A 12900-nucleotide genomic window follows, 5' to 3' on the forward strand; every position below is an offset into this window, starting at 1 on the left:
TGTTACTCCACAACTCTATATATTGAAAACAAATTAAACATATTACACACTAAGCTAATTACAAAGTCAAGGAAAATATTACAAAAAGTCTCATAAAGTATAAACTTAGGTAGAAAGTATATGTTTCAGCTTTGGTTCAAGTGGTTTGACTAAGGAACATAGCATAATTATCCTATTCTACAAAATAGAGATGATGATCAATTTCCAATGATCACTAAATAAGCATGAGCATAATTAGTATTTGCTAAAATATGGAAACTAACTATAATAGAGAAACCACAATGGTTAAACAAAATTTGAATACTAAATGGGTCCAAGAATCCATAAATATCCTCTTATTTGATTATATACAAAAATGATGCATGTACCTAAATGGTTAAACAAAATTAAAAAAATAAGTGAGTCTTAACATTAAAATTACTGATGCGTACAACTTTAAAATTGACATTTATTAGAATAGAAATTGTACTTACGTGCACCACATCTTTAATATCCCTACGCCCAACAACTCATTTTTAAACAAAAATCCTTTATATCTTTAGGATTGATATATAAAACCTCTAACTCTTGATCATGCTCTAATAGAAGAGGAATTAATTCTTTACCATCCATAATGAAAAATTCTGATTTTCTTAAAGAATCGTCAGAAGGAACCGTCATCTCCTGTTGGGTATGAGTATGGGCAGATGGATAACTTTCTTTTATGCTCGAACCACCTAAAACAACTCGTTCAGGAAATTCATCATCTTCATTTGTACTCGTTTAGACGGTTACACCTCCGGTGCCAATTTCTACATCATTAATAGAACAACAACACACAATACGTAAGCATTATTTATCCTACAACAACATAAAATTGATTCAACACACAAAATACTATTTTTACATATTGCATAAAGCTCCTCCAATTAATACTTGCACATTTCCCGCTCATGTGCTAATGAATCTTCTAACTTCTCATCGTACATCTCCTCCAACTCTTTCTTTTGGGATTCACAATTTTGTGCTAATTTATCTTCTAACTCTTTCCGTTGGGATTCTCGTTCATATACTATATTCTTATCAATGAGCTTGTCCATCTCTTTCTTTTAAAATTCTTTACTCTTCCTCGGTGTACCAAAGAATGATCTCAAGACAATGCCCTTCTCCAACACCACGTACACGTCCAATATGCTCCTTTGTTCTGATTTCTTCTACTAATATATCATGTCGTACTCGTGGAACAATGGAGCCTTGATTGGCCATATCAACCAACAAATCTTACACAACATGAGTAAGATATTATTACCAAAGCGATTTAAATTATACACCCCAAATCGTACACACAACAAATCCTACATTTATTATTCTATTTGACAAAAGATTCTACTTACAATATTTGTTTGTACCTCTTCCACTTCTCATGTCGTGATGGCGGAGATGGGTTGAAATCACAACTTATTGAGTCCTCATCTCCCAGTTGTTTATTTTTCATTAATCAATATTTCCTCAAGTTTCCTATAACCTCCACGAGATAATCTATGGAGGTATTTATTTTATTCTTTGTGTTAGATTTTATGATTCACTTATAACATGTTATAAACATATTAAAAATATGAATTTGCATGGTTGTATCTTAAAAGCATAAGCATAAAATTATTATTCAGAAAATAAGATTACTACTAACCAAGAAATCAATAGAACTATGAGACTTGACAAACTTCTCCCAAACAATCTTCTCAATATAAATTATATTTCACAGTCTGATGCTCACGTTCAAGCTTAGGTTTGTAATGTAATCACGTGTGAGTTGTGACTTAAAGCCCCTCCAATGCTCACCAGCATAAGAGATCCACTTTTTCTTTAACTTATCATCATTAGTAAACTCAAAAGTCGACTATAGTTATATCAAGAAGTATGTATTAGTAATTATAAAAAATATTATCAAATCATGTAAAATATACTATCGAATCATGTAAAAAAATACCTTAATGTCTGCTCATATGCTTTCTTTCAAATCTACTGATACCTAGTTCAATCATCTATCAAAATTCTCACTTTTCTATATCCAAAAAACTCAACATAACTGCTAAAAAGGGAATAATTCGTGCCATAACAAGTCTAGATTTTATCATAAAACTTTATCGATAATTTCTCACCCGAGTTATGGGCTTGTGTTAATATATCCATCATTGTAGCTCCTATAGATTTTCTTTTCTTTTTCCGTCTATAGTAGAACACTCATTTGTATGAGTTTCATTGTTAGATGAATAGTCCATCTATGTTCAAAACAACAACAAGAAAAAAAAACACCATAACATTAAGCCAATTTTAACAACAACAGCATATATTATCCTTAATCATTTATGCAACAACATAACTAAAAAACTACACATCTCAATAGCATAAAACCATCATTTTACTCGACAATTACAACAATAACAACAAAAATAAAAGTAAAATTAAACATCAACAATAACGATAATAACATAATTACAACATATCTAAATAAATGAACCTTTAGGATATAGACATTAAATATCAACAACAACAACATATGCACTAAATATTCATTAACATTCTCACCAACAACAACAACAAATAAACTTTTAAGGTTTGGGCACTAAACATCAACAACAACAACATAATCATAACATATCTCAACAAAACAAATAAGATAACTTCATTAATATTCTCACCAACGATAAAAAAATAAACCTTTAGGGTCGAGGCACTAAACATCGACGACAAGAACAACATACACACTAAACATTCATTAACATTTGGACCAACAACAATAACAACAAATAAACCTTTAAGGTTTAGAAACTAAACACACACAAAAACATAATACCAACAACAACGATATATATCTCAATACTAAAACCTACAATATCTCAATAACACAACAACAACAACATAAACAAACATATCTCAGCAATATTTTATTATTAGATGCATGATAGAGATATTTCATGTACCATAAACGTGAGGAAGAAGTCAAAGATCTATATCATGTAAATTATGTCCTTCCTTCTTGCAAGTATCTTCATGTTCCCTTCATTTTTCGTTGCTTCGTACGTTTAGTGAAGAATGATAATGATGGAGTTTTCTCCAAGTTTATTGAAGAACGATATTGATGGTAAATAAGTAATGTTGTTTGATTTTAAAATGAAACTATATGATGGTTCTTTTCATTAATGGAAATGAAAAAATTGTTAGGATTCAAATGGTTTCTAAGCGATGAATGTGTGTTTTGTTTTGTAAGGCAATGGAACATGAATAAAAACGACAAACTAAGCTATATTTCTTGAATAAGAATATAACATTCACTAGAGTTGGTTAAACCAACCGTGGTGATATTCCATTTATTTTATTTTATTTCATAAAAAACGTTAGTTTTTAACCATATAAAAAAATCATATCACAACGGTTGGTTTATTCAACCATAGTGAAATATGGATTACTTTTAATTTAAAAATAAATAAAAAAGAAAGGTGTCACTATCAAATTTTTTTAAAAAAGAGGTAAAACATATCATCATGGTTCGTATATTCAACCGTAGTGAAATTTGGCTTATATTTAGTTATAGAGAAAAAGGCGCTACCATAATATTACAGAAGTTACAAATTTGTTGCCGCTGGGATTCTAACCCATAAACTTTACGAAATTTCACCACGGTTGCTTTATCCAACCGTGGTAATATATAAATTATTTTTAATTAAAAAATAAATAAAAATGATGACCCCTGAATTTCAAGATGTCACTGAAGTCCTTCAATGAACGGTGGTGAAATGGGTGTTGTAGTATGTATTTTTTATAGTAGTGCTTCCATTAAGATAAAATCACGTGAATGAAAAATAATGCAGTGTGTATATACATATCAACAAAACATGTAGTCAAGTAGTCCAAAGTTATTTATAGTAAAATTATATATAACATTATTAGGAATGATCTCCCACCAATGATAAGATTTCAAAGCAAGTCCTATATTTGCTAAGTTCTTAGCACATTGGTATCTTTCCTGTAGACATGAGATCTAATGCATGTCATATTTGAAACCATAACCAAATAGTTTTTCTATATGTTTCTTAATACCCAAAATATAATGTTGTGGTTCTTGAAATCCATATTAGCTACATGAAAGCCTAACTCGGTCTAAAGGAATTCAAAATCTTCATTTATGAAATTTAAATGGGAAACGTCGCACAAGTATGTTCAACATTAAACACATTAGTGATGTCAAAATTTTGAGCAAAACTTCTCAAAGTAGAAACACAAATATATTTATGGCCATGTTTGGACATAATTTATTCACAACTTATTACACAAGTTTTTATCGATATAAGCTCTTAGTTATAAGCTTACACAATCTACTTCACTACTACGAAAAACCCCTTTTACCTCGATTGGAAGAGTTTTATCTCGATTTCACATGCGAGGTAATGAAGAACATCATGAAAACTTACCACTTTTCCCCTCGGTTATAGTTCCACCGGGGGAAAATTGTATTGGTCATTGGTTCGATCTCTACACCAAGATTGATTTTAATTACTGCATCATAAAAACAACAATACAATACATAAATTTAAATACACAAACAACACACAACCCACAACACAATTTTTTTATACAAAACTTATACTTACCTCAATAACATCCCGGGTACATGTCTCCCGCATATCCTCGATCAACTTCTCCCACTCCTCCTCAGTCAACATATCCCACTCCTACTGATGCACCCTCTCCCACTCCTCTTGGATTAACCTCTCACGCACCTCTTGGATCAAACTCTCATACTCCTCGTGGATCAACCTCTCCCTCACCTCCTGATGCATCATCTTCCGCTCCTTCTGGATCACTTTCTCATGTTCCTCTTGAGTCACTCTCTCACACCTCCTCAGTCAACTTCTCTCACTCCTTTTCTAATACTTCTTGATTTTCTCACCCACCCTTTGACCAACTATCTCTTCAATTTCTTTCTTGTGCATTATTTTGTTACTTTTTTGTGATGATTCAAAAAATAACCTCAAGTCAACACTTATTCCAAGACCACGAGCACACCCACCGTGTTCCTCTGCTCCAATCGTTTATACCAATATGTCATGACATTCTTATGGAACAAAGGTACCATTTTTGGATTTTCTGAGCATAAAATCCTATAATACAAATAAAAGTTCATCTTTACCAAATTGAATAAACTAAAATAAGTAATGTTGAAAAAAATATCTAATTACAATCTTTTTCAGCAACTTCGCGTGTAGCCTCAGATGCGAACTAGCCTTCTGGTCTTTAAAGTCCTATCTTCCATTTCTCATGGCGTGATGGTGGAGATGGATTGCGATCAAAGCTTTTAGAAGAATCTCTTAACTCTAGTTCTCTTTGTCTTTTTCTTTCTTTAATGATTACCTATTCTCATCTATCATATCTTTCACGAGATAATATATGTGGATAGATATTTGTTGTCCTATTCTCCTTCATTTTTTGGCTTTTAGCCAAGAATTCAGGAGTGTTACGAGACTTGAAAAATTTCTCCCAAGTGTCATTACCAATAAATTTATACATCACATATGGAGGCTATAAGTTAAGCTTTGGATTTTTAATATAATAACCTGTGAGATGTGTCTTAGAGCCCCTCCAACGCTCACCAACATATGCAATCCATTTTCTTCAACTTATCATCGTCAAGAAAAATAAATACTTACTATGTTTACATAATAGAGTTGATATTAGTATTAAACAAAAAATATAAATCGTCATATATATAATTGTAAAACAAATAAAAAAGTTTAAAATAAATATCGTAATATCGGACTGTATTTGATCTTTCAACCAAAAACTTCATTCCAATTATCTATCAAAGTATCGTTTTTGCTTCTACCTTGTACTGACACGTAACTCTTAAAACTATTAGCATTTTCACCATAAATCTTACCGGTTCTTGGACAAAAATCAACCGGGTAGAAAACACCACTTTCATAGGATTTTACACCTTGGTCACCATTGTGGCACCGATATATTTTCTTTTACTTTTAGTCTTAGCAGAGGTTATATGAGACGTGCAAGTCGAATCGCCATTTTTGTTTCAACAAGAACCATACTACTCAACAATAACATTAATCAACAAATATCTGCTAAGAACATCAACACTTCCTAATAACATCAACACTAATCAACTATACTACTACAGTCTTAAACATACTTTTAATTTTAAACATGGTATTGATATAAGTGTTGAAGAAGAAACTACATCAACTATACTACTCGTTTAGAATTAGTAAGTTCATATTCCTATGCGAGTTTTTGGTATACAAAAAAGTATTCAAATATGTTCTTCTTCTTACAAGTACTATTGTCATGTATTTTATTATCAATTGCCTACTATTTCTTGACTCTTTTCATAAATAAAGAATGAGTCACCATATTTCAGAACTTCTTACAAGTACTATTTTTTTTATATCCTACAACAACAACTTTTTCTACCATTTCACTAATAAAAAATAATCACCTAATGCATATGAACTATACTACTCTTCCTAAAAAATAAAGAACATCAACACTTTCTAAGAATATTTAACTTGAAACAAAACCAAACAACCACAAGTAGAAAAATGATATTTAACACCTAATTTTTTATATATCTAACACCGGCTTCGTACCAGTGTTGTTGCTACCATTATGGTAAATTGACATTTGACACCGGTTTTAAAACCGGAATAAAATGACCATATTAACATTACATATGCACATATAACACTTGTTTATTAGAAAAACTGGTGTTTAATGTTAATTTTTGACGCCCATTTTAACAGAAAAAAGGTATTGTAGTCCATGTTTAAGAAAATGGGGTGTTAATTATTAACTTTTAACATCTATCTTCTGCATAAAACCGGAGTTGAATGTTTTTATCTATCTCCTACTTTTACTAATAACAGGTGTTGCACATATGTTTTTAAAATATTAGTTCAGGTGGCTCCTATTCACAAAATTCAAATTTTAATAGTAACAGGAGGCCAAATATACCCAAAAACTCATATCATATTGTTAACAAAGAGTTTAATGAATAGACTTTAGAAAGAAAAGTTATATGCACAAGACTATTGCTTTAATATTGCATAACTAGCTAAATTCACACACAGTATGTAACCTGATGAACACGTTATATACAATAAGACAAAGCACAATTAAAAACTAAAATTGATGGCAACAATTACTTCTTCTCTTCACTACATTGGTGCCTTATGCATCCCTAGACTAAAGTTGATTAGTCATGTTTAGAGTTCTCATGATGTATAAGTGAAGGTATCTTGAAGAAGTTTCTCAAATCTACATTCACACAATATAATTATAATTACACCAAGCTAAATACATTGAGAGAGAAATTATTCTAAAATGAAATTGTCTAAAAAAAAACAAGTAGACATTTAAAATTGACTGATTTCCCCCGTAACAATATCATAATGATACCTAAAACCTAACCAACTAAACAGTGAAATTGGCAGCTTATAAACTTGAATCAAAGTGATACATAATTTCATTTTAAAAAACATAAAATAAATAAAATTAACGAAATTAGAGTGAGGGTTTAATGAAAAAATAATAATAATTAAAAGCCCATACCATTGAGGATCTCCACGGTTTATTTTGATGAACATGACACCTTGGTGTGCATTGCAATGGATAAGAATTGAGAAGATACACCTCTTTTGAAAGTGAACAAATCAAGAGATTGATTGAGAGTGATTCTACTTTAAAAGTGAAATTGATCAAGAATTCTGATTCAGAGAAAGATGGAATCCTAATAGAGAGGGATTATGAACATATTTGTGATCGAAACAGATTTCAAAAGGGTTTTTTCTATTATTATTATGTTGAACATGTTTCGAAAGAGTTTTTTTATGTTAGATTCATTGAGAAATAATTAAGAGTGGAGATCGAATGGTCAATCCAAAGAGAAAATAAGGGTTTTTCAATTTTGAAGATGAATTTGTTTTGAGGATTTTTGTTTTCAAGCACAAATTATGGAAGTGATAGAATTTTCACGAGCCTTAAAACACAATTTTATAATTTACATTTATATTCGGGTATCTTAAATTAAACAAGTTTATTTATGTTTTGCTGCTATGTTTTATATTGATTTATTTTTTAAATCAGGTATTTTAAATTAAATAAGTTTATTTATTTTAAAAGTAATTTACATTAATCACCTATTTTTTTAAAAATTTGGTGTTAATGCTTAGCACTAAAACTAGGGGTGGCAAAACGGGCTCGGCCCGTTGGGCATGCCCATTTTGCCGGCACTTTTGTGCGGGGTAGGCCAAGAATTTAGGCCCTCACCCTCAAATGTGTCCGTCCCATCCCGCCCCTTTTTTTTGCGGGCTTTTACGGGCACGTGTATTTACATAAATTTTTGTATTTTTAGGCTTAAAAAGTGCAATGCCCGCGGGCTTTCCCCGCTCCGCCCTCACTTTTTTGCGGGGCGAGTCTAAGTTTTAGGCTCACATCCTCAACTATGACCACCCCACCCCGCCCCATTTTTTTGCGGACTTTTGCGGAGCGGGCCTAAACGGGGCGGGCATGCCCATTTGCCACCCCTAACTAAAACTATTTTTTTTTTTAATTTTAATTACAAAATCGCCACGATATATAAATATTATATCTTTTTTTTAATAAAATAGGTATGATATCAATAATTCTAATGTTATTTCTACATTAGTCAACATCAATATTTTATTATACCGTGAAGGTGAGAAAAACACAAGCTTCAGAAGTATATCCCTGATTTGTCTCATGTGATTCAATTGGATGATGTGCAAGTGAGAGATAACTTGACTGTTGAGATATCACCCTTGCAGAGGATCATGAAGTGAAGCACTTGAGAGGTAAAAATATTGCTTTGGTGAAGGTAGTGTGAGAGGATTTGCTGGAGGGAGCGTGAAGTGGGAGATGGAGATTCGGATGTGAGATGTTTCCTTCAGATAATTTTAGAGGATGAAAATTCTTTAGGTGAGGGAGAGTTGCAACATCCCATTTTTAAATTAATTTATTTGATTGAGTTTTATATGCTTAAAATGATTTATAGAATATTCTATCTATATTTGGTGGGGTTATTTGGAGTTGGATAGAATTTATATAATTTATCACTATTTTTGGATTAACTAAAATAATAGAAAATTTGATAAAATAATAAATGAGTGAGTATGAGGGAAATGGAATAATAAAATAAGTGGTGGGACAAGAAGAGATGGATCAAAAGTGGAGTGGGAGAATTAGAAATAATAAAATATTAAATCATGTTTTTCATTTTAAAGAAAAAGAAGGAGAAAATAGGTTTATGCAGTACGTGAAGCTTGGGAAAAGAGGAGTTGTAGAGGCAAGAGAACAATCCTAGAGGGAATAACTACCAATGCTAAAAATTCAACATTTTGATGCAAAATTCAGGTAGGGGGATTATTGATCTATAGGTGTGTTTTTCATATAGGATAGAGAAAGATCATAACCCTCTTCCTTTTTATTTTCCCTATCCTCTACTAATGAGGTTTTAACTTGAGATGGTTGTGCAAACCTCTCTAAATTATTCGGTTTTGAATATGTTTTTTTATGTTGTGATTATGTGCTGAATTCATATGCAAATTATATGTGAAATTCAGATTGGTGTTGTTCTTGTTGATGGGTTTTGGTGGTGATGAACATAATGTTAAATTTCATGATAAATTAAAGTTGATGTGTAATTGGTGTTGATTTGGTGTGTTATGTGTCCAATGTATTTTGTATGATACTTTTCTTTTTGATTTTGGTGCTCAGGGTTGGAATCAGAGGTTTGGAAGTGCTTCAATGGTTAAAATCACGGATTCTGCAATTTGTACAACGGTGACGGGCATCACTGGCGTGACAGGCTGACTGTCATGCACTCTGGGAGAGTTGACGGGTGTCAGCATGATGACGAGGAGACCGTCATAGACTCCGAAACTGGCTTATTGCCCAAGCGTCATAGGGTAAAGAGTTGTATGTGTGTGTGTGTGTGTGTGTGTGTGTGTGTGTGTGTGTGTGTGTGTGTGAGAGAGAGAGAGAGAGAGAGAGAGAGAGAGAGAGATAGAGAGAGAGAAAGAGAGAGAGAGATAGACGAGGTGGGGTGACGACCGTCAGCCTGGTGACAGGTTGACCATCATCACACAGGGTTAACCGGTTATGAGCAATTGACTCGACTTTTTGATTAATTTTTTAGGCCGATGAATGTTTACTCCTCGTTGTTAATGTTTGGTGTGTATGATGAGTAGACTAGGTATGTTTGTGTTATGAGAATAAAATGAGTGATGTATTGATCTATCTGACATGTTAAGAGATGAGTCAAAAGGTAACCGAGTTGAGATTAGAGTACGCCAGATGACTCTAAGATTTCCGAATGGAAGTTAAATAGTCGTGTAAGAGCTTTGGTGAGTCATGAGTTTATTATATTGAGTGTTGTTGTAAAATATTATCTGTCAGTGAGTATTATTGTGGCGCTTCATGCATTATGTATATCAGAGATAAGTAATCGGTGATGATTGGTAATGGGACTAAATTATTAACATAATTCTGATGTGCAATACAGGTGGTGGGATTGATCAATAACATGACTCTGACATACTATTTAACTTCCATCAGACAAGAATGTCATATAGAAACCCATTTTCCCTTGGACTTTAATCAAGCAATAATCAGTAAGTAATGAACACTATCTGAACATCATGAAGATCAATGCATCAAATAAAGATATCCACATCCAAGCAAAAAGCTAGCAGTCTTCTTTGTCTTCCCATGTACCAGATGAAATACTCCTTGGTCAACTCAAAGCAAAGCATCAGACACAAGGTCAAAATGACAATTAGCACAAAGATAGAGTAGAAGATGAATTCAAATAAATCCCAAGGCTTGTATCAGATGAAAGCACACTTCTCAATAGCTTAGTCTCAGAATGTTGGCATTGGTCAAGTTCTTTTTGCACAGGGAATGTTGCTTAATCCTAAGTCCAAAAGTTCAAATCAAGTTCAATAGTCCACCAGATGTTTTTTAGAGTTCTTCTTATTATTATGTATTTTAAAGTCCTAAGACCACAATCAAAATCAAACATGTTGGTTCTATGTGTTGGCATCAATTTTGGTAAAACCTAGAGTTTTCACAAGTTGTCACATGTGTTGTCCTGACATGAGATATCAGTTTCCTGCAGGGTGTTTAAATATGGTTGTGCAGGATTTAGCTGAGATGTCAGACCCGATGTCAAGACATGTGTATACAGAACATTCAGTCTAAATGTTATGTATTTTGTGATTGCGCTTTTCATGCTAATTTGTGTGTGATTGATGTGGAGATTGAACGCGCCATTCAAGCAGTAATTAAAACCAGATTGTTTGATTTTCCAATAAGATATGATCAGCTGTTAAGAAGATACGAAAGGAAAATAGATTTAGGGTTTTATGATGTCCAAGCCCATTCAAAAGCTTCTATTTAAAGGGCATGGAAAACCTGGTTTTAATACACAAGAAAAACGAACGAAATAGTGAGAGAGAATAAGGGTTTTAGTCTTGTGTATGCTTGTGTATTGTGAGCCATTCATTCATCCTATTGATGATTGAATTGGACTGACTTTTGAGTTGTAATTTGTCCACTCTAAGCTTTGAAGCATGAGTGTGTGTTTACTTGGTTGAAGCTTTTAAGCAAGATCAAGTATGTGTTCTTGAAGAGTGTCTTCTTTCATTGTAATATTTGTTTTTACATCACTGCTCTGATTGAGGGGGAGTGAGTAGGGTATCTTATCTAAGAGTTCTTAGATAGAAGTCACACAGGTAGAGATTAGGTGAAAAGACTGTAACTTGAAGTTGTTTACTGAGAGTCTTTGAACTAATTATGTTTAGTGGATTTCCTTCCTGGCTTGGTAGCCCCCAGACGTAGGTGAGTTTGCACCAAACTAGGTTAACAATTGCTTGTGTCACTTGTACTATTATTCTTTATCTTTTATCATGTTTATATTGTTCAGATATTAGTGTTGTGACATTACCTTCGACATCTCATATCTGATACCAGAATTTCAATTGGTATCAGAGCAGGCATCCTGCTCTGGTTCTGGGTGAGGTCTTGGGACGTTATTTTCTGTACTATGGATAGAGACGGAGGATCTGTTCACAGACCACCAATTCTGGATGAATCTAACTATGACTACTGGAAACCTTGAATGGTAGCCTTCATGAAATCTTTGGATAATAAGGCTTGGAAGGCTGTTCTAACAGGCTGGGAACATCCTCTTATTACTAAGGAAGGAGAAGTTACAACTGATAAGAAGGATGAGGAATAATGGACCAAGGAGGAGGATGAATTAGCCCTTGGAAACTCTAAAGCATTGAATGCTATATTCAATGGGGTTGATAAGAACATCTTCAGACTGGTAAACAACTGTGAGGTGGCTAAAGATGCTTGGAATATTCTCAAAACCACTCATGAAGGTACCTCTAGAGTAAAGATGTCTAGATTACAGCTGCTTACTACCAAGTTTGAAAATTTGAGGATGAAAGAAGATGAAAATATTCATGACTTTCAGATGAATATCCTTGAAATTGCTAATGCCTCAGGAGGCCTGGGTGAGAAGATGTCAGATGAAAAACTAGTGAGGAAAATTCTCAAGTCAGTTCCCAAGAGATTTGCCATGAAAGTGACAGCCATAGAAGAATCTCAAGACATCTGCAATATGAGAGTGGATGAGCTAATTGGATCCCTCCAAACATTTGAGTTGGGAATGAGTGATGGATCTGAAAAGAAAGTCAAAAGCATAGCCTTCATGTCAAATACTGAAGAGAAAGAGGAAGAAAGTGGTCAAGATACTGATGAAGATCTGGCAAATGATGTAGCATTAATGGGGAGACAATTCAACAAACTCCTAAAAAAGATGGA

This window comes from Lathyrus oleraceus, chromosome 6, assembly GCF_024323335.1.
Source record: "Lathyrus oleraceus cultivar Zhongwan6 chromosome 6, CAAS_Psat_ZW6_1.0, whole genome shotgun sequence".
Taxonomy (NCBI): Eukaryota; Viridiplantae; Streptophyta; class Magnoliopsida; order Fabales; family Fabaceae; genus Lathyrus; species Lathyrus oleraceus.